At 41.9% G+C, this 26888-nt stretch overlaps 1 long non-coding RNA gene across 1 annotated transcript; it reads left to right on the top strand.

The window, feature by feature from the left end:
- The first annotated feature begins 3609 nt into the window (after window positions 1–3609).
- On the top strand, window positions 3610–26506 carry LOC149435145 (uncharacterized). Its single transcript, XR_016308546.1, has 2 exons — window positions 3610–11859; window positions 26386–26506. It is a non-coding gene; the product is annotated as an uncharacterized LOC149435145 (long non-coding RNA).
- The last annotated feature ends 382 nt before the right edge of the window (window positions 26507–26888 follow it).

Genomic DNA, 26888 nt, shown 5'->3' with positions numbered 1-26888 from the left:
AGATTTAAGCGGTTGATTTACTAAAGGCAAATATACTGTGCCCTGCAAGTGCAGTTGCTCTAGACCCGAGGGGAAGCTCTGAAACGAGAGGAAACTTCTATCATCCAAGCATGTGAAAGCAAAAATGCAGTTTTTTTTTTAAATTTTCCTTGCTTGTGATTGGGTAGTCTTTGCTAAGTCAAGCTGTACCTCATTTACTAAGCTCTGGAGCAACTGCACTTGCAGTGCCCATTATATCTGCCTTTAGTAAATTAACCCCAGTTTTGATAAAGGTACTTCTTTTCACTGCATACATTACTATAAAACACTTTTATAGGAGAAGTTTTAACTAATTCAGTATTTTTACAATGTTAAATAACTAATTCTGCAGAAACCAGGATTGCAGTGAAAATATATGAGATGATGATGCTGGATCCAACATTTTAAACCCTTCCATAGTATAATATAATTTGAAAAATCTAAACAAAACATTATGCCAGAAAGCATTGAAGTTAAAAAAAAATGCACCAGTTCTGCTTTCAGAAAACAAATAAAATTGCCTGGAGTTACATTCCAGTTTGGCAACACTTTCATAGAACACAGAAACTAGTATACAAGGTATAGGTAGCCAAAAGGAAATCCATATATAGTTGTGCTCAAAAGTTTGCATACCCTGGCAAAAATCATGAAATTTTGGAATTGATATTGAAAATATGACTAATCATGCTATTAAACGGTCTTTTATTTAAAGATAGTGATCATATGAAGCCATTTATTATCACATAGTTGTTTTGGCTCCTTTTTAAATCATATTGATATGAGAAATCACCCAAATAGCCCTGACCAGAAGTTTACATACCCTGGAATGTTTGCCCTTGGTACAGACACAAAAGGTGACACACACAGGTTAAAAATGGCAATTAAAGGTTAATTTCCCACATCCGTGGCTTTTTACATTGCAATTAATGCCTATTTATAAAATGTCACTGAGTTTGTTAGCTCTCACGTGGATGAAGGCTAGATACTGAGCCATGGGGATCAGAAAAGAACTGTCAAAAGACCTGTGTAACAAGGTAATGGAACTTTATAATGCTGGAAAATGATATAAAAAGATATCCAAAGCCTTGAATATGCCTATCAGTACTGTCCAATCACTTATTAAGAACTGAAAAGTTTTGGGATCTTTTGAAACCAAGCCAAGGTCAAGTAGACCAAGAAAGATTGCAGTCACAGCTTCCGGAAGAATTGTTCAAGTTCTAAAGGAAAACCTACAAGTAACCTCAAGAGAAATACACGCTTATCTGGAAAAAGATGGTGTGGTTGTTTTGAAGGAGCACAATACACAGATACTTGGACAAAAATGAGCTGCATTGTCAAGTGGCCAGAAAGAAGCCTGTACTGCGCCAATGCCACAAAAAAGGCTGGTGAGGCATATCAAGGTGTTGTCGGGATATTGTAACCAGGCATTTTTGAGGCATTGATACAGTAATGGCTTCTTTCTGGCCACTCGACCATGTAGCTAATTTTTGTGCAAGTATTGTAGTGTGCTCCTCCAAAACAACCATGCCGTAATTTTCCAAAGCAGCCTGTATTCCTCCTGAGGTTACCTGTGGGTTTTTCTTTGTATCCCAAACAATTTTTCTGGCACTTGTGTCTGCAATCTTTTTTTGGTCTACCTGACCTTGGCTTGGTATCAAGGGATCCCTGAATTTTCCACTTCTTAATAAATGATTGAACAGTACTGACTGTCATATTCAAGGCTTTGGATATCTTTTATATCTTTTTCCATCTTTATAAAGTTCCATTACCTTGTTATGCAGGTCTTTTGACAGTTCTTTTCTGCTCCCCATGGCTCAATATCTAGCCTGCTCAGTGCATTCATGTGAGAGCTTACAAACTCTAATACTATTTATAAACAGAAACTAACAACAACAACAACCTCCTCGATCCCCTACAGTCCGGCTTCTGTCCCCTACACTCCACCGAAACTGCCCTACTTAAACTCTCCAACGACCTGCTAACCGCCAAAGCTAATGGCCACTATTCAGTGCTCCTACTCCTTGACCTCTCTGCGGCCTTCGACACAGTCGACCACCCCCTCCTCCTCAAAAAACTACACTCTCTTGGCCTCAGAGATTCTGCTCCCTCCTGGCTCTCATCCTACCTGTCACAATGCTCTTTCAGCGTTACCTATAATGCTACCACCTCCCCCTCACTCCCCCTCTCTGTTCGGGTCCCTCAAGGCTCCGTCCTCGGGCCCCTTCTCTTCTCCATCTACACCTCCTCCCTTGGCCAACTCATACACTCTCACGGCTTCAACTACCACCTATATGCCGACGACACACAAATCTATCTCTCAACCCCCCACCTCACCACCTCAGTCTCTGCCCGAATCACACACCTACTGAGCGACATATCAGACCGGATGTCGCTCCACTTCCTGAAACTGAACCTCTCCAAAACAGAGTTTCTTGTCTTCCCCCCAGCCCTGACACCACCCCCCATTGACTTCTTCATCACATCCAACAACGCCACCATCAAACCCGCCCCGCAGGCCAGAGTACTTGGTGTCATTCTGGACTCCAACCTATTCTTCCAGCCCCAAGTCCAATCTTTACCAAGCTCGTGCAGACTCCACCTCCGCAACATCGCCAAAATACGCACGTTCCTAACCCCAGAAACCACTAAACAGCTCATCCACTCCCTCATCATATCACGACTCGACTACTGCAACTCCCTCCTTACTGGCCTGCCTCGTCGCTGGCTATCCCCGCTTCAGTCGATCCTGAATACGGCTGCCAGACTCATTCACCTTTCCAACCGCTCCATTTCCGCCACCCCCCTCTGCCGATCCCTCCACTGGCTTCCGATTGCGCAACAGATCAAATTCAAAATCCTAACACTGACGTACAAAGCTGCCCACCATACTGCCCCGAACTACATCACTGACCTACTATCCAAGTACCACCCAGCGCGCACACTCCGCTCCTCACAAGACCTCCTTCTCTCTAGTTCCCTGGTCTCCTCCTTCCATGCCCACCTCCAGGACTTCTCCAGAGTTTCACCCATCCTCTGGAACTCCCTGCCCCAACCCATCAGATTATCACCTACTCTCCTCTCCTTTATGCGCACCCTGAAAACCCACCTCTTCAGGGAAGCCTACCCCACCCCCTGCTAACTTGCCAACCTCCTCCACTCTTCCTACCACCCCATCCCCCACAGCTATCTCCTCCTGTGCCACCATCCCCTCCCTCCTAGATTGTAAGCTCGAAAGAGCAGGGCCCTTGATCCCCTCATGTTTTGCATTGTATTGTTGTTGTTCTGTCACATGTTCTGTCCCCCTTTGTAATGTACAGCGCTGAGCGAACTATTGGCGCTTTATAAATACTGTATAATAATAATAATTGCAATTTAAAAGCCACAGATGTAGGAAATTAACCTTTAATTGCCATTTTAACCTGTGTGTGTCACCTTGTGTGTCTGTACCAAGGCCAAACATTCCAAGGGATGGAAACTTTTAATCATGGCTATTTGTTAGATTTCTGTTATTACGATTTAAAAAGGAGCCAAACAACTATGTGAAAATAAATGGCTTCATATGATTACTATCCTTTAATAAAAGACTGTTTTTTGGAATGATCAGTCATATTTTCAATATCAATTCCAATATTTCAGTTTCTGACAGGGTATACAAACATTTGAACACAACTGTATATCAAAGACCACATTTTTTAAACCTGCACAGACAATAGATGACAAGTGTGAGGGTGTGTCAGGCAGAACACACATATAGTAGCACATATATACAGCATGTGATAAAAAACGAAAGTCACCTTGAGCACTAAAAACAGCACTGAAATTCTGCACCTAACACAAATTACTGGAATTTCCACTTCCCTGTTTTGTATGTCATCTCATGAGAGCAAAATTTTTAAATCTTAATGTGACAGGTTAAACATGTAAAATGTCAGTACTGCAAACTAGATAAGTGGCTCATTTTGCATGGTCTATTTAAGTATATCTCGATGGCCACCCACCTAATGTTGAATAGCTCCCCCTTTTGTCACCAAAACAGCCCTGACCCATTGTGAGGTGAGGCCTCCATGGATCATACTTAGTTTTCCAGCACATCCTGCAGATGCTAGATTGGATCGAGATCTGCAGAATTTGGAAGCCAAATCAACACCTTGAACTCATTGCATTCCTCAAAGCTTTCTTGAACCATTTTTGCAGTGGGGCGGGGCGCTTTATTCTGCTGAAAGAGGCCACTGCCATTATAAAATACAGTTTGGTATCTGTCACCAAGCCATCAGTAACAGCCTTTAAGTTATGTAAATTGTGAGGTGAGGCCTCAATGGATTAGACTTATTTTTCCAGCACATTCTACATATGCTAGATTGGATCGAGATATGTAGAATGTGGAAGCCAAATCAGCACCTTTAACTGATTGCATTCCTCAAAGCATTCTTGAACCATTTTTGCAGTGGGGCAGGGCACATTATCCTGCTGAAAGAGGCCACTGCCATTATAAAATACAGTTTCCCTGAAGGGGTGTACTTGGTCAGCAACAATGCTTAGAAAGGTGGTATATATACGTATATATATATGTATGTATATGCGTTTATAAAAACTACAAAAGATTGCACTTTAAATAACCCCCTCCAACCCCTCATCTTATAACAAGTAGAGGAGGTTGAGCTTTGCTCCCAAGGCATCTAGCCCTGGTTATTTACTACTTGACCTCCATACAGGTTGGTCATCAGCTCTGAGGAAAGGGATTCGTCCCCGAAACGCGTCAGCCATTTGACCGCACTGACAGTGAGAACACCTTGCCCGCCGTTGTGGCCATTGTCATTTTTCTATGCTTTTTAGATACATGCTTCGTCTGTGAGTATATTTTTATTATTTCATTCCTACAATAAACCTTGGATAATGCACTAGGTGTGTGCGCCACATGTTTTCTCTCTATCTGGTATGTGTCAAGTAATATCCACATGAAAAGGCAGCACCCAAGGCTTCCCATAACATTTTCCAAAACATCACACTGCCACCGCTGGCTTGCCTTCTTCCCATAATGCATCCTGATGCCATTTCTTCCCCAGGTATGCAACACACACATGCACCCAACCAAGTCACGTGCGAGAGTGACGTAACGCGTAGATACGCCAGCGGGAGGAGCTTTTGACGATCGACGGCTTGACGTCATATCCGGCGCGGGCGCCATCTTGGTGCTCCGGTTTCCGAATCACAGTACACCCCTGGAGTGGTGTAAAGGCTTGCTTGCTTTCAGGTCTATGTGAGTAGTTTTTAGTCTTCTTTGTTTTATAATAAAAGGTTTTACACTATACGAGTCTCTTTTGCCTCACTGGGGACCATACTGGAGGGCCATACACTGGAGAGACACCACGGACTTCATCCACCGCTTATGTTATAGCCAAGAGGAGGGATTTGCACCATTGCAAGAGGGATCCATCTACTATCTGGAGGAATATTCCATCTATTACACAAGGCTCTTTGGTCCCTGGGGGCCTGGGCAGGAAGGTGAGGGGGCACCCCAGCTATAGAGGATTGGCACACTGCAATTCACATCTGCATGGAGTTTGTGTGACACATAAGGACACTATTTCACCAATTTATTCATGTCACCTCTATGTATGTCATTTTCCTAGTTGTCCGCTTCACCCCACATTGATGTCAGTTATTTGTGTTCAAGTCTATTTGCATACTTGGGATATATATCACTGAGTCGCCTGTTTTAATATAGCGCCGTATTATTTGTTTATATTCATGCACCCAACCATCCACACAATGTAAAAATAGTGATGGGCCGAACACCCCCCCCTGAATTTCGAACTCATTGCAAGTCTATGGGACTCGAACTTGTAAATTCAAAAGTGCCCATTTTGAAGGCTTATATACAAGTTATTGGCCATGAAAGGGGTGTGGGGACTCGGGTACGGTCCTGAGGTACATAAATCAGTGAAAAAAAAAACTTACAAAAGTATTATTTTTAAAGGGGTAGTCATTTTTCATTGCCTACAGTTAAAAAAAAAAAAAAACCTTTAAATATCATGCCTGGGGGGTTCTCTTAAACTATCTGCAAACTTTCACATCTGTACAATGTATAGAACCTGCTTTAGCAAAAAAAAAGTGAAATGTAATATTTAGAAAAAAAACCTAATCCTTTACGTCTGGTAGGATGGTTTGGAGGGACTCTACAGTAAAAGATATTTTAAAAAGTGCGTGGGGTTCCCCCTAAAAGCCATACCAGGCCCTTTAGGCCACATGCCTTTTAAATTAGGACAGTGTCCCCATGCCGATGGGGACAAGGGCCTCTTCCCCACAACCCTGACCCAGTGGTTGTGGGGGTCTGCAGGCAGGGGAGCTCATTACCATCAGGGTACCCCTTTAAATAATGATTCTGCCCCCCTCCTTGTGAGTGAGTAAGGGGTACTTGTACCCCTACCCATTCACTAAAGGGTTAAATTGAGTAAAAAATAAAGAGACCAGACTTTTTAAAAATTCCTTTAACATAAAAAAAACAAACGTTTGTAATAAGTCCTTTGCCGGTCAAATGTGAACAATCGGGCGGAGCTAGGGGTAACTATTGTGATGTGATTGGCCAAAACATTGCACCTGACGACCTGTGGTCAGTTGCATTGTTTGGCCAATCACAATACACTGTGAAAGTGCAGTGCATTGTGGGACCTGGCAGGTGAACAGCCTGCCAAATGCCCTTACCATTCATGTGTTCGCAGAACACATGAATGGCCGATGTTCGAGTCGAACTTACAGCCCATTACTATGTAAAAGGAAACGCGATTCATCAGACAGGCCACCTTCTTCCATTACTCCGTGATCCAGTTCTGATGCTGTTTTGCCCATTGTAGGAGCTTTTGCCAGTGGACATGGGTCAGCATGGGCACTCTGGATGGTCTGCGGATACACAGCTGCACACACCACAGACTGCACTGCCCGTTTATTCTGCTTTCGACACAACAATTTCAGGGACAACAGATTTACTTGCTGCCTACCTATTGCTGATTGGTATTTAAAAAAATAAATAAATATATATATATATATATATATATATACACACACACGTGCGTATGAAGGGCAATTTATACAGATTTTCAGTGTCATCTACAGGAAACAAAATACTTATTCAAAGGAATATGGTGAAATGCATGAATGAAGGTCAGCAAGAGAGAGGCTTGAGCAGTGATGCAATCCCAGCACCCAGAGGCAAGGAGCTGTGGGTTAAAGGGGAAGGAAATTGCTCAAGGGAAGGGAGGTACACAGGGCAATCCTTACATAGCACAGATGGCTGAAATGTAGTAGGTCAATACCCAAGACAACACTAATAGAAAGGGCTGGGCACATAGGAGGAAAAAACAGGATCATAGTTAACAGAACAGTAATGAAGTGTGATGTTAGTGCATTACACTACTCCCATATTAAACGTCCCAACAGCACTCTATATTGGTCTGCTCCATAAGGGCTCTTGGTAATTACAATCCCCAGTCCCCAACTGTTTATGTACTGTACTGGTTCACATATATGCAGATTGGATGCGGTTTGAACCACATCCAATCTGCATGACAAGTGAAATAACATTGCTTCCTATGGTGCCTGTTCACATACTGTATGTCCTGTACACTGGCAGTGCTGATTCAATGCGGATTGAAAAAGAGTCCTGTCCGATTTCTGAGCAGTGCAGTCTGGTTCAGGTGCGGATTAACAGGCTATTGAATTCTATGGGAACTGTTTCTAAACCACACGTCATCAGTTGTGAACAGGATAAAATCTTGACCTGAACCTGATCTAAAACTAACCTGAACCGCTGAACAACTACTGTGTCACTTAGCTGTGATATCTGAGCTTCAATCTGCAACGCACATGTGTGTACCCACACGACTCCTTTGCAAGTAACTTTATGTCCACCAGATTTAAGAAATATTTTGGTCCAAAGACCTTTTTAAAAATCCTAATGTACCACTGGAAACTTGTGTTCAAACATGTCCCCTAGAAACCCAATAGCTGTATTCTGGTGGATGCGACTGTCAGTAAATGCAGGACACATCATTCAGACGTGAACAGACATCTGGGTTCAGGTATCTCTCAATATATGCTCTGGATATATTGCTGGCTTTTTGGAGGACATTATAAGGCTGGCCATACACTATACAATTTTCTGTCCAATTTCTGCCCATTTTCCTTTAGATTTAACTTCCACTATGTAAAGCAAGGGCCTGCCTAATTGGATACAGTTGAAAGTGTTGTTCAGGTTTGACCTCATATTCTATGGTTTTTGGTAAATCTAAAGCAAAATTCTCAAGAAAATTGTATAATGTATGGCCAGCCTAATTAAAAGAGCAAACTAAATGGGAGAAACCCGTCCTTTCAAAGCTTGTATGCTCACCTAGGCGAGGATGACATATGAAGTAGGATATCTACATATAGTTTACATGGGCGAAGATATGATGGGGATCTCTGTCAGGTCTATAACGCATGGCAGAGAGCTGCAGCGTGTGTACACATTTGTGCAATCCCACAAAACCCAAATTCATGTCTGGAAAGCAGTAGGTCCTTGCCAGTCTCTGGGGCCAGACAGAGACATACAGGTATTTCCATGCATACAATGGAGTCTTGCAGAGTTTTGCACATGCATAGACGTGCCATGGGCCTCTGCCAGGTCATATAGACTAGAAATAAAAAAACTTTAGCTAGATAGGCTGCAGTTCCTCTTTCAAGAGTTCCTAAATTTTTTGTAGCCACAGATTGAGTATTATTATATACGGTTGTGCTCAAAAGTTTGCATCCCCTGGCAGAAATTGTGAAATTTGGGCATTGATATTGAAAATATGACTGATTATGCCAAATAATTGTCTTCTATTTAAGGATAGTGATCATATGAAGCCATTTATTTTCTCATAGTTATTTGGCTCCTTTTTAAATCATAATGATAACAGAAATCACTAATCCATTAGTCACCTTAAGTGTCATTGAATGTTTACGATGACACTAACTATAGACATTGGTCTCTGATGTGGGATGTACCCACTATGACCAGGAGACCAAATGTGTGGGTGAAGTGGACAAGCTGGTACTTTGGTAGCTGGAGATCTGCAGGTTGTCCTGATCTAGATGCTAAAACATATACAATTGTGCTCAAAAGTTTGCATACCCTGGCAGACATCGTGAAATTTTTGAATTGATATTGAAAATATGACTGATCATGCCAAAAGAAGTCTTTTATTTAAGGATAGTAATCATATGAAGCCATTTATTAAGTGTTCTTGCATGGCAAGACCACTTACTGTTATCTCACATATATATTCCTATTATTATAATAGCCAAATTTACCACCCTAACTCCTCCCACAGTTTTTACACTACATAGACAGTAATATACCGAAACGTGCGAATTGTTCCCGATTGGTGTGCTATTACTTTGTGGAACGATTCGCCAAATGGTTCACGAAATATCGGCGTTTTTGTGGTGAAATTGGTCCCATAGGAATGAATGGCGGAATGTTCAAAACTAGAGTGGGAGCTGACAAAAGCTAGAGTGTGAGCTGAAAAATCAGGACATGATTTCTAAACTGCCATCACTCCCTCATTTTCAAGCCCACCTACACAAATCTTATATCAAAACGTTCAGCTATCACTGCTGCCACTAAAAATGTCCACGGCTAAGCCATAGTCCTGATAGTTTTTACAATATGACCATTTGTTTGCAACTCACGCCGCCCATTGACATTCATTGAAACTCCACTCTAACCACCTCAAATTTGAAGGGCAATTTCTAAACTGCGACTGTGCCTTCATTTTTAATATTTCATATTTCAGAGACATACTATGCATCAAAGATGCATTTGAAGATGGCAACCGCCAGTGAAGTGAGCAAGTTGGAGCAGTTTGTTTTTTACCGCTCTTCTCTGCCCTTGCTGTAGAGTGAGTTGCCATAGGAACCCAGGTGTGTGAGCAGGCAGCAGAGTGACAAGCCACTCCACCCAGTTACTCCGTCCACTCCAGTTGTAGACTACTGGTGGAGGCAAGAACACTTCACACAATTTCCCCAGAAATTGTAGCTTTTCTAGTTATCACATAGTTGTTTGGTTCATTTTTAAATCATAATGATAACAGAAATCACCCAAGTTGCCCTGATCAAAAGTTTACATACCATGGAATGGCCTTTGTATAGACACACGAGGTGACACACACTGGTTAAAATGGCAAATAAAGGTTCATTTCCCATATCTGTGACTTTTTAAATTGCAGTTAGTGTCTGTGTATAATAGTCACTGAGTTTGTTAGCTCTTATGTGGAAGCACTGAGCAGGCGAGATACTAAGTCATGGGAAGCAGAACAGAACTGTCAAAAAACCAGCATAACAAGGTAAAGACACTTTATAAAGATGGAAAAGGATATTAAAAGATATCCAAAGCCTTGGATATGCAAATCAGTACTGTTCAATCACTTATTAAGAAGTGGAAAGTTTGAGGATCACTTGATACTAAGCCAAGGTCAGGTAGACCAAGAAAAATTGCAGCCACAACTGTCAGAAGCATTATTTGGGATACAAAGAAAAACCCACAAGCAACCTCAAATACAGGCTGCTCTTGGAAAAGATGGTGTGTTTGATGGAGCACAATATGACAATACTTGAAAAAATTAGGTGCATGGTCAAGTTGCCAGAAAGAAGCCTTTACTGCGGCAATGCGACAAAAAAGGTTAGTGACCCATGTCAAGGTGTTGTCAGGCATATTGTAGTAAACGGTCACTTGATGGCTAACCTGGAAAGTTAACCCAGGCAGATCCCACCCTCTATTCAGCGCTGCTGGCTTTGCTCTGTTATGTTAGTGACAGCGGTGGAGTCAATCTGGCGTCCGGCCCTAGGTTTCACCCCTCTGATATGACAGTCAGTAACACTGCTCTGGGGGGGTTCAGACCACCATGACCCCCCCTTATCTATGCCCCAGCTCTTCAGTAGCTGGTTTCCTGTCTGGGAAAGCCTAGGTGCCCCACTTGAAAACTGGGTTCATGTGTATATTGTAGATATAGTATTATATGCATGTATTATGTTGTATTCATTCATTTTTCAGATGTTCTGCTCTCTGTTTTCTCCTGAAAAAATGGAATAACTGCAAAACATGTTGAGAAGAAGTGGGTAATTTTTATGCTCTAGATTGTACTCTCTGGCGTTTTGTATTCGTTTTCAGTAACATTAGTCCCGTTATGAAAGAATTATGAAAATTGTGTGGGCATATTATTGGTACATGTTTGTAAATGCTTGTATTTTAACATTGTAATAAAGTACTTTCGGCCTCAACCAAAAAATGTCCTTTGTATAACAGGCTTTGGACGTAGGTGCCCTTACATTTCAAAGTATATATATTTTTGCACATGTTTCTATGATCTCTTGTATCCTATCTGCAGCCTTTAACCATGTCCTGTTTCATGTCCACAATCTCTAACTATTTCTTGTATCGTGTCCACATTCACTAACCGTCTTCTGTATCATGTCCATAATCTCTGACCATCTCTTGTATCATGTCCACAGTTTTCGAATATCTCTTGTATCATGTCTGCAATCTCTGACCAATTCTTGTATGATGTCTGCAATCTCTGAAGAGGAGCCTGGAGAGGAGTCAAGAGCGAGAACGTTGCTAGCACAGGGGTCACAGGAGGAGTCAGATATATGTTGACTGTGGAGAGAATATCCAATGGAACCAGAGAACCAGAGCTGCCAAGCTGGAGTCCGGAGAGGATCATCTCACTGAACCCTACTTTGAGCATCTGAGAGGAGGTCATTGACAGTGCTACCAGTCCAGTCTGAGGGGGGTCACTGATGTAAGGAGGGACTGAATTGAGTTAGGTAAGGGGTAGGGATGCACCAAAATTTCGGTGGCCGAAACGTTTCAGCCGAAAACACTCCTTTCGGCTGTTGGCCGAAATGAAAAATAAGCACCGATACAGGTGCCGAAAAAACCCTGCCTCTCGCCGCCGCCCGCTGCCGCTCGGTAGTTCTCAGCCTTACCTGAGAAACCATCGATCTCAGCGCTGGGCATAGAGATGAGTGAAGGAGAAAGGAGAAATGGCTGCCACGCATCTCTATGCCCTTGGAGGTCCGCAGCGATGTCACTTCCCTTTCCAGCCATTTTTTTTTTTCTAAGGCACTAGATCAATGCTTTTTTTTTATCGAATGCTTTACATTGCAGAGGAGAGATGTGGAGTCTTATTGACCCCCATTAAATTAATTTTAAAAAAAAGTTTAAAGTGCCCCCATCCCCCGTGCTTACATGTAGTGGTGAACGCATACATAGGCCATGCCCACGTATGTAAATGGTGTTCAAACCACACATGTGAGGTATTGCCACTTACGTCAGAGCAAGAGCAATAATACTCACACCAGACCTCCTCTGTAACTTTACACTGCTAACCTGTACAAATTTTTAAAGCATCACCCATCAAGATTTTTAAGTACTGCAGTTTCACACCATTCCACGAGCGTGCACAATTTTAAAGCGTGACATGTTGGGTATCTAGTTACTTGCCATAACATCCTCTTTCTTATTTTACAAGAAATTGGGGCATATATTGTTTTTTTTTTTTGAATTTTTTTTTTAACCAAAGTGTATTTTAAAAATATATATATATATTCATATTTTAAAACTGCGCATTTCGGTTTTCGGCCAAGTGCATTATGAAGTTTTGGTTTCGGCACCAGAATTTTAATTTTGGTGAACCACTAGTAAGGGGTGCACTGATATACAGGTTCCCTGTTATATCAATAACCCCCCCCCCCCCCCCGCACCTTAATTAATTAGTTCTGTGGAAATTGGTCTATTGCAGCAGTTTTTACTGGAACGGGTGGTGAGGGGAAACCATCACACGAGGACACCTGTCATACTGAAAACTGCAGCAAGCTCTTTGAACACATTTTTTTTTAACCAAGCATTAGCATTACTGTCTCTTTGGTAACTGATATGTCAGTTTTTAATGTTGTCTCTGTGCTCCTGCTGGGGAGAAATACCCTCCATTTGCCCTGTTCACTTTTCCACCAAGTTCAGAACAGAAATTGAGGGGATTTTTGCTCTCTTCATCCTGGGATTTCCCTTCTATTTCTGTGGTGATGGCTAATTGGCTATGGGACTGAAATTGAAGGAAAATTTCTCCAGATGGATGAAGGTGACAACACTGCTGTGTTATATCAACCTGACCTTCATGGAAATGGAAAAATATGTTTTTTTCACTTTTCATATAACTTAAACAGATTGCTAATTGCACTAGCTATATGTTTATAGCTTAAATATTGATATTTGCACTGTTGTTCACTGCAAATTGACATTTTATGTACTTTTGTGAAGTAGGAAGATTCCAATGTTACAAACAACCTTTTCATTGGGGTGCAACCTATATGCTAGAGATGGTTTGCACCTAAATGTAAGGGGGTCTGCTGTGCTGGGGGAGAGGCTTATGGGAAGGCTGGAGGAGTATATAAACTAGGATCGAGGGGGGAGGGAGAATTGGATTAGAATGGGGTAGACAGATCAGGCAGGGGTCAGTCCTTATTGGTGGGTGGAATGTTGAAAGATGAGGGGAGGGCTATGGCAGATGATAAGAAGGTTCCCATGTTGCAAACAACCATTGGAACTGGTACCATTTGTAGAAAAATAAAAAACATGCAACATACGCGTGCAAAAGGTTTAAAAGAATTAAAGTATTTGTTCACCAATGCCAGAAGTCTGCCAAGCAAAATAGGTGAGTTGGAAGCAGGGCTGCTGTTAGCAATCATGGGGCTCCATACAGCCTACCTGATGGGGCCCCAAAACCCCAACCCTGCCCCACCCCCCTTACCCCGCCTACCCACCTAAAAAAATATGCAGCTTTGTCTTTAAGGATAGTTATTTTCCCCAGCCTGTTATAGGCAGGCCATACATGATGCAAATTTTGCAAAAATCGATCAATTCCCCGATCAACATCTATGGCTGGCTTAAGGATGCATGTGACTCACACCACTGTGGCTTTGAAATTGTGCTACTTCAGTGTGATTTCAAAGCCACAGATCAGAGAGATTTGTACCTAGGATTTTACTGCGGCTTGCGACTCCATTTACCAGTCAATGCAAGTCGCAATGAAATCGGAAAAAATTAGTGCAGGAACCTTTTTCAAAGTCGCTGTGACATGAGTCGCAGTGATTTGAACGGTTCCAGTGTAAACCAGGGCTCATCAATCATCACGATTATCATGATAATCATAGTACAGGTGCTGTGGCTCAAAGCACCTGTACTGTGTGACTATCATCATGACAATGATGATCTCATTTGGCTGCTCCCTGCTGTATAATTGAACATAGTCTAGGCAATGGTCAGGGCACAGGGAAAGGTGTGTATTGTGTCATGTAATTACTGTACCGTTCCTGTGACTTCTGCTGCTGCTGGGTCCGCAGGTGCCCGAAAAAGAAATAAAAGTCCCCCTTGTCTCCCAACCCTCAGGATGAACTGATGGAGCCCCCTCAGCCCAGGAATAATGTTACCACCACCCGGGAGCCATGTACACAGGGGAACAGTGTGTATGCACTGACTGTACATGTGATCCTACATGAAGCCTGAAGCTGCTGTCTGGGCCCCCCTTTTCTGTGGCAGAGCCCAGGCCCCCTACAGGAGGCCCGGTGGTACCCCCTTATCAGCAGCCCTGGCTGTAAGCTTTGGTACATGAAGAGAACTATGATTTGATTGGTATTGCTGAATCCTGGCTTCATTCTTTACATGACTGGGCCATTAATATTCCTGACGATGTTCTCTTTCGGGGAGAGATGGTAAAAAGGAAAGGTGGTGGTGTCTGTCTCTATGTGCGAAGTGATCTCAGAGCGAGTGTGAAAGAGGACCTAGTTGATGGAGAGTGTGATGAGGCTGAAGCATCATGGGTGGAACTGCATATGGGGGTGTGTACTACAAAGGTAATCATTGGAGTTTGTTATAGGCCTCCCAATGTTAATGAGGAGGTGGAGACTCAGCTCCTTGCACAGATTGAAAGGGCTGCAAGGGCTGGGACAGTGATAATAATGGGGGATTTTAACTACCCGGAAATTGACTGGAGTAATGGTACTGCAGGAACAGTAAAAGGGCAAACATTTATCATCCTACTACAGGACAATTTTATGGTACAATTCATAGAAGCCCCAACTTGGAATGGTGCTCTGCTGGACCTGGTAATCTCAAACCATGCAGAGCTTATTACTAATGTCCATATAAAAGAACATCTGGGCAGCAGTGACTATAACATGATTTCATTTATTGTTAGGATGTGGTGAGTGAGTGACAAGATAATAAATTGCACCACATCCCTGGAATTTGAAAACGTTGAACTAGATAGTGTGGGATTTTCAGGGTGCAAATTTACAATGATAAACACATTTAAAAACCACAATAAATTTTATTTAATCTTACAAAAAAAAGGGAAAAGAAGAAGAGTAAATAATTACAATACTGTAAAAAACAAAAATTGAAGCTTGTCTGTATTGTTGCAGTAATTCCCTACATGTTTCACCCAACAAGGGCTTCTTCAGGTGTGAGAGAGAGAGAAAAGCTTCAACCACGATACAGTCTACAATATATCAAAAAGAATATACATAAACAACGGAGTTATGACATACATCCACACAATGAACATAATAATCAAAAGTATAAAAGAACACGCCGGGTCACCCTAGATGTCAGGTTCACGGAGCTACTACCGCATATGAAAATGCACTATCAAAGAACTTAGTTGGCCTATGCATCCGTGCAATTGTAGAGGATATAATAGGGATCAAATATCCATCCAAACATAGGTATAAATAAGCGAAAATTAATAATTACATTTCTACCAGATGGGGCAAAAAAAGAATCAGATAGAGGGAGAGAGAACACCAGGTGTGATGTCAAGTCATTGAAATAATTAAAAAATAAATGAAAAATGAATTTACCTTTAAATTATCACAATTCAGGCAATAGAGGAAGCAAAAAAACAGTTTTTGACTCAAATTGTTAATATACAATTCAGCCACTAGATGTCAGGAGAGGTCACAAGTTCATAGAATATTAGCTGTAAAAATCAAACCGTACTCGAAACAATGCAGTGTACAGAATCACCCAGGTGACTGAGCAGTCACCATTTTCCTGAAGCCCTCCCCTCAACACAAGTCTCTCAAATTACCTCCAGGGGGTCTCAAAACGTCTCAAGAGATCCTACATGTGCACAGTTGATTAGCCAAAGTACCATATCTTTATTCCCGCCATAATTTATACCTTCCACGCCGGCCGACTTGTGACGTCACAGGCCGGGTGCAGAAGTCAGACATACAACTGTGCATGCGTGAGGTCTCTATTGCGCATGCACAAACTGAAGCCGACAAAAACACAGCCAGATCTCTTAATAGGAGCAACACCTAAGCAGGACAGCTGAAGAAAAGAAATACAAACAAAAAAAACAAATCCATTTATACCATGTAAGGAAGACATCCAATCATTTCTATATAAGCCTGTTTTGGTCCAATCCAAACAAAAAATAATTAAGCCTAAAAGACAACAATTCCAAATCTAAGTAAAAGGGGGCCGGAATTATGGTTTGCAAGTTGTGTTTAGGCGAGCACATCGGAAAAGGAATCTTCAGGTGCAGCTACGCCCTGGGCGTCCGTACAATTGCACCTAGGGACGCATTATGGCATAAGTTACAAACACTAGAGATTGTAAGTAACATCCGAGTGAGCAAGGTGGGTTCCTAAATCAGAATAATTTTCTAGCAAATAATAGCATTTATTCTTTAATTTTATTACAATAGATAAAAAATGTACAGACTAAGCAAAATATTATAGCATTTATGTTTATCATTTCATAAGCATAGTATTAAAATATAACAACTTTTTTTAATCGGTCCTTACTGTGGGGTGATGGATAGGCAGGATAAAAGAAATTGTAAAATCACAAAAAACATGTTCATTGTGTGGATGTATGTCATAACTCCGTTGTTTATGTATATTCTTTTTGATATATTGTAGACTGTATTGCGATTGAAGATTTTCTCTCTCTCCCCTGAAGAAGCCCTTGTTCGGCGAAACATGTAGGGAATTACTGCAACAATACAGCCAAGCTTCAATTTTTGTTTTTACAGTATTGTAATTATTTTCTCTTTTTCTTTCCCCTTTTTTTGTAAGATTAAATAAAATTTATTGTGGTTTTTAAATGTGTTTATCATTGTAAATTTGCACCCTGAAAATCCCACACTATCTAGTTCAACATTTTCATGATTTCATTTATTGTTAGCTGTAAACAACAAGCATATATGGGAAAATAAAAACACTCAACTTTAAGAAAGCTAATTTTTCCAAGGCTAAGAGCTGCTCTCCAAGAATTAGACTGGGAGGGAATATTAGCATCGATGAACACAACACAGACATGGGAGTTCTTCAAAAAGACTGCATGTGAACAGACTGCAAAATATATTCCCATGAGCAACAAGTTTAAAAGGCTAAAAATCAAACCTATGTGGCTTACGGCCAAAGTTAAAAAAGCAATAAATAATAAGAAAAGAGCTTTTATGAAATGTTAAAATGAAGGAACGCTATCATCGTTTAAACATTACAAAGAATATAACAGAATATACAAAAAAGAAAATCAAGGCCGCAAAAAATTGAAAAAAAAAACGACAGATTGCAAAAGATAGCAGGATAAACCCGAAAAATTCTTCAAAATATATTAATAGAAAAAAGGTTCGGTCCGAGCATGTAGGCCCTTTATAAAATAATGAGAGTGGGTGACTGGGGACAAAGAGAAAGCAAATTTATTAAATACCTGCTTAAGCTCTGTGTATACAAAGGAGCATGGGGGAGCTCTTGTCCATAATGGACATGGTATTGACACAGCTCCAGATGATCCACATTGGCTTACAATTGATATGATCCAAAAATATTTAGACAGAATAAAGGTAAATAAAGCACCTGGACTAGATGGCATACACCCACGGGTCCTTAAAGAATTGAGCTCTGTCATTTCAAAGCCATTGTTTCTCATTTTTAGGGACTCTTTAATGACTGACATAGTACCACTGGATTGGCGTAAGGCCAATGTGGTGCCTATATTTAAAAAGGGGACAAAATCTTTAACAAGTAATTATAGACCTGTTAGTTTAACTTCTATAGTTGGGAAGATAATGGAGAGTTTATTAAAAGACCACATAGATGAGTTCTTGCTGGAAAAAAATATTTTAAGCAACAGACAGCATGGATTCATGAAAGACAGAAGTTGTCAAACAAATCTGATTTCTTTTTATGAGGAGGTAAGCAAAACCTTGTACAGAGGGGTGGCTGTGGTATACAGTACTTGGATTTTGCAGAAGCATTTTACACAGTTCCCCACACACTACCCAGACCCAGTGGTCAGAAAGGTGGTGGGGTTGGTTTGCTTCTATCCCCACTGAGCACCTTTCAAGTCTTCCCTAACGCTCTCTCTCTATCCTTCTCTTCTTTCGAGACTCACTGCATCCGGCTGTTTTCTCCCATTTCTCTGAGGATCGCAGTGATCTATCGGCCTCCTGGACAGGTGTCCAGCTTTCTGGACAATTTCTCCGCCTGGCTACCCTACTTTCTCTCCTCTGAACTACCCGCTATCATTCTTGGAGATTTTAACATCCCTATTAATGTCAACAACCCGGCAACATCCCAACTCTTCAACATAACCTCATCTTTTGCATTAGCACAGTGTATACAGTCCTCCACTCACTTTAATGGGAATACATTAGACCTTGTTTTCTTCCATCTTTGCACTCCCTACAACCTCACAAACACCCCCTTTCCTCTCTCTGATCACAATCTCATCACCTTCACACACCTATCCCTCCAAACGGCAATTACCCGCAGAAACCTTCACAACTTGAACCCTGCTCCTTTCCACTCTGCCACTGACCAACTCTATGACAGAATCTCTCCCCTGTCCTGCCCTGACCTGGCCACTGCTGTCTACAACAGTTTGCTTTCATCCGCATTAGACTCGGTTGCTCCTCTAACAACACAAAGCATCAGGCCCCGACCATTACAACCTTGGCAGACTGACCACACCAAAAATCTTAAACGACATAGTCATGCGCTGGAGCGATTGTGGTGTAAATCCAAATCCCACCAAGCATTCACCCGATATAAATCTGCTTTCTTAACATACAATTCCTCCCTTCATGCTGCCAAACAAGCCTACTTTGTCACTCTTATTAATACCTTCTCATCCAGTCCTCGTCGTCTCTTCTCTACTTTTAACGCTCTACTTTCTCCACCTCCACCCAGTACCTCACTCACTGCTCACAAGATTGCAAATCATTTCAAAAACAAGATTGACGCAATTTATAGGGGCATCGCCACTGCACAGACATCCATCCCACTTAGCATACGTTATACTAAACCTCCCTCAACACTTTCCTCTTTTGACCTCACTACTACCGAAGAGGTCACTAAGGTTTTCTCAGAAGCCCGTCTCACTACCTGCCCCCTGGATCCTGTCCCCTCACAACTACTACAGTTACCCTCTTCTTCCATCCTATGCTCCCTCACTCACATCTTCAATCTCTTCCTCTCTAACGGTGCCTTCCCCTCCCCTCTAAAGCATGTGACTGTCACTCCCATACTTAAAAAGCCCTTCCTGGACCCCACCAACCTGAACAACTTAAGACCCATCTCCCTGCTGCCATTTACCTCTAAACTCCTAGAACGCTTAGTCTACAATCACCTGAGCTCCCACCTCACCGACAACAACCTTCTTGACCCTTTACAGTCTGGCTTTCGCTCTCTACACTCCACTGAAACTGCTTTACTAAAACTCACTAATGATCTACTAACTGCTAAAACCAATGGCCATTACTCCGTACTCTTACTACTTGACGTCTCAGAGGCTTTTGATACAGTTGACCATCCCCTCCTCCTCAAAAAACTCCACTCTCTTGGCCTCAGAGACTCTGCTCTCTCCTGGTTCTCCTACCTATCGCAGGGCTCCTTCAGTGTTACCTATAACGCTGCCTCCTCCTCTTCACTCCCTCTTTCTGTAGGGGTCCCTCAAGGTTCTGTCCTTGGACCTCTTCTCTTTTCCATCTACACCTCCTCCCTTGGTCACTTGATAAACTCCCATGACTTTAAGTACCATCTCTATGCTGATGACACACAAATCTATCTTTCTACTCCTCACCTCACCCCTTCAGTCTCCACTCGCATTACTAACCTACTAAGTGACATATCGGCATGGATGTCACTCCACATCCTCAAACTCAATCTTTCCAAAACTGAGCTCTTAGTATTCCCCCCAGCCCGTGCCCCCTCCCCTGACTTCTCCATCAAGATCAATAACACAGTCATCAGTTCCTCCCCTCATGCCAGGGTACTAGGTGTAATCCTAGACTCCCATCTGTCCTTTCAGCCCCAAATCCAATCGCTGTCCAAATCATGTAGACTTCACCTCCGCAACATCTCCAAGATACGACCATTCCTAACCTCGGAAACTACTAAGCAACTTATTCACTCCCTTGTTATATCTCTCCTTGACTATTGTAACTCCCTCCTCATTGGCCGACCTCTTCGCAGGCTATCCCCTCTTCAGTCTATCATGAATGCTGATGCCAGACTCATCCACCTAACTAACCATTCTGTATCTGCCACCCCTATCTGCTGTGGTGGTTTATGTAAGGATTTATTCTATTTATGAAGGGCGGTGTCCATTTCCCTTAGATGAAATGTTACAGTGCCTCCAGCCGTTAAAATACGGCAAATATTTAGTGAACCAATAATTTGGACACCTTGATAATTTGATCACCACTTATTATTATACCTTGAATTCTTTTAGCCAGTGTGATTTCGTACCATACACACAAAATTTGCCTTATAATAGATAAATATATAAATTTATTTATGTACAAAAATTATATATATATTAACACAAAACGCAAAAGACTGGTGATGAATGAATACTGGTACACACGATCAAAGATATACTATACCAATATCATACACAATACAATATTTCTAAATAATGATAAACAAGATAACAATTTTTCTAGATGATAATGATTAAAAATTAAATTTAATAATAACTGATAATTTAGAGTATCTCAGAGGTTATTTTCTCTCATAACGTGGCCATAGGAATGGGAGAAGATATTCCCTGATAAATTATACTCTAACTACTAATATTTAATAATTTATGAAATATGTAAATTTGCAATATGACACCAACAATATCTAACAGTAATACAGGATCTCTCTATATATATGTGAATACCCACTGCAGTTGTTATCACTCTAAGGTAATTCTTATCACTCTAAACACATAGGAAATATGCAATACAATATTAAATATAGACAGTCTCACCACACCCAGAACTTGGACTATGACACCTTCCCAGTGGATTCAGCTGGCAATGGAAACGCCTTCAGAATAATGGCCACAGGGCAAGTGATAGATAGGCAGTGTTGGAAAATGTAGGATGGGAGAAATTTAGAGAGTGTAGAAGTTTAGTAAAAAGTTTTTAAAAGTTTGAAAGGATGAAAGAGTGGTTATTCAGCAGGGATGGATTTCAGCCTCGTCTGATTTCTTCAGCTTGTTTTTCTTTGGCTCCAGTGAGATTTTTCAGTGAGTCTTTCAGTCAGTCTTTTTTTTTAGTGAGGTTTTTTTTTCAGGTTTTTTTTTTTTTCTAAATCAGGTGCATGGCTTTTTATACCATCTAAACTATTGTTCTAAAAGACCCTCCCAACAGGCTTTTGATTGGCCGGTCGAGAAGTGTATGTACCTAAGCTATCTCTCACCTGTCCGCGAGGTGACAGTCAGGTACCATAGAACAATTTGAGTATTGATGATGACTCACACCTCGGGTGGAATTCAAGGTGATTTCAGGTATTAAATATACGTCTCATCCAGATATATATATTTGATTATACCTATAATGTCCTGGATAGGAACTATAGAAGATATATGTGTATTCAGTTATTCATTTCCCTGAGATACAAACTTGTGTGAAAGCATTTGTTTTCTGATAAAACATACAACTGATACTAATTCACAATATATCTTACTTTTCATCATTTCATACTCAATTTAGTGATATACAATCCCCATTGCTGAATGTATTTTTGTTTCAGAAAGAGTAGGAATAATGTCTCTTTTTGTTAATGTCTTTGTGGGTAAAATATAAGTTCCAAGCTTTAACTTTTAGTCTTAAGAATGACACAATACTGATGTTTACGTCCATTGTAAAGATAATAGGGCAACAACCAGTTGTCCTTGTAGTTTGAAAAAAAACAGTTTGAAAAGACTGTTGACTCATCACTCTTTTCAAGGCTTTGTTTACTCTTCTCAGACTTGCAAGTATGGTCTCATATATTGTTAACTGTCGGTGTGGTGACTCAATGTTTAGAGGTCCAACGTCTTATTTGACTGTCTGATTAACTTTTGTAGATGCACTTTCCCCAACCCCAATGGATAAATAGCATTTGTTGAGAATATACATTTTAACTAGTCTCATAGTCGCCAACTTAAACTTCTCAGGATTGTCTATCTTGGGCCACCTGTAGATAGTCAAACAGTCTATTGTCTCTGGAAAGAGCTCCTTCCACCCATTGTCTGCATGTAACTTCATTAGAGGGTCCTTTGAATTTCGACCAAAAAGAGTTAACCCTTAACAGATGGCTAGGCTGGTTGGCTGTTGAAATAAAGTTATGTTTTTGATAAATAACTTCAAAAGGCACTACACTGCCTATCCCTCCACTGCCTTCCAGTTGCCCAACGAATAAAATTCAAAGCACTAACAATAACGTATAAAGCCATTTATAACTCTGCCCCAAATTACATCACCAATCTTGTCTCTAAATATCACCCAAACTGTACTCTCCGCTCCTCACAAGACCTCCTACTCTCTAGCTCCCTTGTCTCCTCCTCCCATGCTCGTCTCCAGGACTTCTCCAGAGCTTTCCCCATCCTCTGGAACTCTCTACCCCAATTTATCAGACTATCACCTTCTCTGCTCACTTTTAGGCGAGCTCTGAAAACCTATCTCTTCAGGGAAGCCTATCCTGCCCTCAGCTAATACTGGAATCTTCTACTCTTCCAACCAGTCCATCCCCCACAGTTACTACCTTTTGCACCACTAGCCCCTCCCTCCTAGATTGTAAGCTCCAAGGAGCAGGGCCCTAAAATCGCTCTTGTATTGAACTGTATTGTTACTGTATTGTCTCCCGTTATATTGTAAAGCGCTGAGCAAACTGTTGGCGCTATATAAATCCTGTATAATAATATAATAATAATATGGCTAATGTGTAAGGTAAAGTCTACAGGCTTGGAAAAATCTGTATCTAAATGGATAGAAAACTGGCTAAAAGATCGTATTCAGAGAGTAGCTGTTAATTATTATTATTATTATTATTATACAGTATTTATATAGCGCCAAAAAGGTTTGCTCAGCGCTGTACATTATAGTGGGGGACAGAACATGAGACAATACAGCAACAAACAATACACGAGGGGTTCGAGGGCCCTGCTCTTTCGAGCTTGCAATCTAGGAGGGAGGGGATAGTGGCACAGGAGGAAGTGGCTGTGGGGGATGGAGTGGTAGGAGGAGTGGAGGAGATCGGCAGTTAGGTGAGAGTGGGGTAGGCTTCCCTGAGGAGATGGGTTTTCAGGGTGCGCCTAAAGGTGAGGAGGGAAGGTGACAGTCTGATGGATTGGGGTAGTGAGTTCCAGAGGATAGGGGAGTCCTGCAGTTGGGCGTGGGAGGTGGAGACCAGGGAGCTAGAAAGTAGGAGGTCTTGTGAGGAGCAAAGATTACGGGTTGGGTGGTATTTGGGTATCAAGTCGGTGAGGTACTTTGGGGCAGCGCTGTGAATGGCTTTGTATGTCAGTGTTAGTAGTTTGAATTTGATGCGTTGGGCTATCGGGAGCCAATGGAGAGAATGACAGAGGGGGGTAGCAGAAGAGGAGCGGTTGGTAAGGTGGATGAGTCTGTCTGCTGAGTTCAGGATAGACTGAAGCAGGGATAGTCTGTGATGAGGTAGGCCGGTGAGGAGGGAGTTGCAGTAGTCCAGACGTGAGATAATAAGGGAGTAAACGAGTTGTTTAGTAGTGTCTGGGGTTAGGAACGTATGTATTTTGGAGATGTTGCGGAGGTGGAGCCTGCATGAGCTTGCTAATGATTGGACATGGGGTTGGAAGGACAGGTTTGAATCTAGAGTGACACCTAGGACTTTGGCTTGCGGGGTGGGACTGATGGTGGCATTGTTGGTCGTTATGGAGAGGGTGGGGGGGGGCGCGGGCTGGGGGGAAAATTAGGAGCTCGGTTTTGGAAAGGTTCTGTATGAGGAAGTGGAGCGACATCCAGTCTGATATGTCATTCAGCAGGTGGGTGATACGGGTGGAGACTGAAGGGGTGAGTTGAGGGGTGGAGAGGTAAGTTTGCATGTCATCGGCGTAGAGGTGATAGTTAAAGCCATGGGAGTGTATCAGTTTGCCGAGGAAGGAGGTGTAGATGGAGAAGAGAAGGGGCCCGAGGACAGAGCCTTGGGGGACCCCAACAGAGAGGGGGAGAGAGGGGGAGGTGGTAGCGTTATAGGTTATGCTGAAGGAGCATTGGGAGAGATAGGAGGAGAGCCAGGAGAGAGTGGAGTCTCTGATGCCGAGGGAGTGTAGTTTATCAAGGAGGAGGGGGTGGTCAACTGTGTCGAAGGCCGTGGAAAGGTCAAGGAGTAAGAGGACTGAGTAGTGGCCATTAGCTTTGGCGGTTAGCAGGTCATTAGTGATTTTGAGTAGGGCGGTTTCGGTGGAGTGTATGGGACGGAAGCCAGACTGTAGTGGATCAAGGAGGTTGTTGTCAGTGAGGTGGGCGCTTAGGCGATTGTAGACTAAGCGCTCAAGGAGCTTGGATGTGAATAGCAGCAGGGAGATGGGTCTAAGGTTGTTCAGGTCAGTGGGGTCCAGGGAGGGTTTTTTGAGTATGGGAGTGATGTGTGCGTGCTTTAGGGGGAAGGGGAATGCGCCAGTAGAAAGGGAGAGATACTCTGAATGGTCTAGCTTTGTTAGTGGTGTACCCCAAGGTTCAGTGATGGGACCCTTACTTTTTAATATAATTATAAACAATATAGGGTCTGGGATTAAAAATACCATTTCAGTCTTTGCAGATGACACCAAGCTGTGCAGAGGAATAACGTCCTTACAGGATGTCTCCAATTTACAAGCTGACCTCAATGCACTGTTTAATTGAGCAGCTATGTGGCAAATGAGGTTTAATGTTGATAAATGTAGGTTAGCACTTGGGGACTAAGAATATGCATGCATCATACATACTAGGGGGCGGTACAACTGTGGGAATCAATGGTGGAGAAGGTTCTGGGAGTTCTGGTAGATCACAAGCTTAATAATGGATGCAATGCCAAGCTGCGGTTTCTAAAGCGACCAAATCCTCGCTTGTATTAAAAGAGGTATAGGCTCCAGAGAGAGATATCATATTACCCCTGTACACATCATTAGTAAGACCTCATCTGGAATATGCAGTTCAATTTTGGGCACCAATTCACAAAAAGAACATTGGGGAACTGAAGAAAGTACAGAGAAGGGCAACTAAACTGATAAAAGGCATGGGGGAGCTCAGCTATGAGGAAATATTAGAGGAACTGAATTTATTCTCTCTAGAGAAGAGGAGATTAGGGGCGATATGATCAACATGTATAAATACATCAGTGGTTCATATAGTGAACTGGGTGTAGAGCTATTCCCCCTGAGGTCATCACAGAGGACAAGGAGGAACTCTTTATGTCTGGAGGAAAAGAAATTTAATCTCCAAACACAGAAAAGTTTCTTCACAGTGAGAGCTGTGAAAAGGTGGAATAGACTCCCTCAAGAGTTGGTTCTGGCCAGCTCGGTGGATTTCTTTAAAAAAAAGCCTGGATTCTTTCCTAGATACACAGAATATAACTGGATACTAACAGTTATAGGTAAAGTTGATCCAGGGAATATCCGATTGCCTCTCGGGGGATCAGGAAGCAACTTTTTTCCCTGCAGGAGCAAAATTCGATCATGCTTTGCTGAGTTTTTTGCTTTCCTCTGGATCAACTGTGGGTATAGGATTTTAACTTTTTTTTTAATGGTTAACTGGATGGACTTTTGTCTTTTTTCAGCCAGACTAACAATGTAACTATGTAAATAAAGTCTTGTAATCAGGTAGGTGATCCCCAATGCAGCGGGGTAACTTTCACTACTTTGGCCACTAATGCAGGGGAAAGGAACCAATAGGCTGCAGATTTAATTTTATTTTTATCCCTCTTCCACACAGAAATGGGGTCTTCTGTTGTACAGATGACATGTTTTACTAAGTTATCCAAGTAATGAATTATTTGATTGCATTTCAGATGATGAAGAGCAAGGATTTGTGAGTCGCACTTGAGGTAGAATCAGTGAAGGAGAAAATGGAAAGAGACAGAACGCAAAATGAACAAAGCTCTCCCTTATTTGGTCTACATTGTCACTGAGGTGAGTGTCATATTTTTTTCTTTTTAAGGGTTTATTAAAGGAGTAAAGCTCGTTTGGCTCTACTTCTCCTGGGAATCACAGTAGTGCAGTTCGTTCAGCACTCCTATGACCCATTTTCTGAAACCCCGTCAGCTGACATCACTCAGCTGGTCCAGGTTCAGGAAAGATCTTGACTTTAACCACTTGCCCTCCTGAGGATCCCCCCTTCATCCTGACCAGGCAATTTTTTGTGTTGCGGCGCTGCGTTACTTTAACTGACAATTGCACAGTCACACAACGCTGCACCCAAATGAAATTTATGTCCTTTTGTTCCCCACAAATTGAGCTTTCTTTCAGTGGTATTTGATCGCCTGTGCATTTTTGATCGACAATTTTGAAAAAA

This window comes from Staurois parvus, unplaced genomic scaffold (assembly GCF_062004578.1).
Source record: "Staurois parvus isolate SC_StPar_1 unplaced genomic scaffold, SC_StPar_1.0 ptg001598c, whole genome shotgun sequence".
In the NCBI taxonomy this organism is placed as follows: domain Eukaryota; kingdom Metazoa; phylum Chordata; class Amphibia; order Anura; family Ranidae; genus Staurois; species Staurois parvus.
Note: the sequence above shows the minus strand (reverse complement) of the source record. Positions and strands in the feature narration are given on the sequence as shown.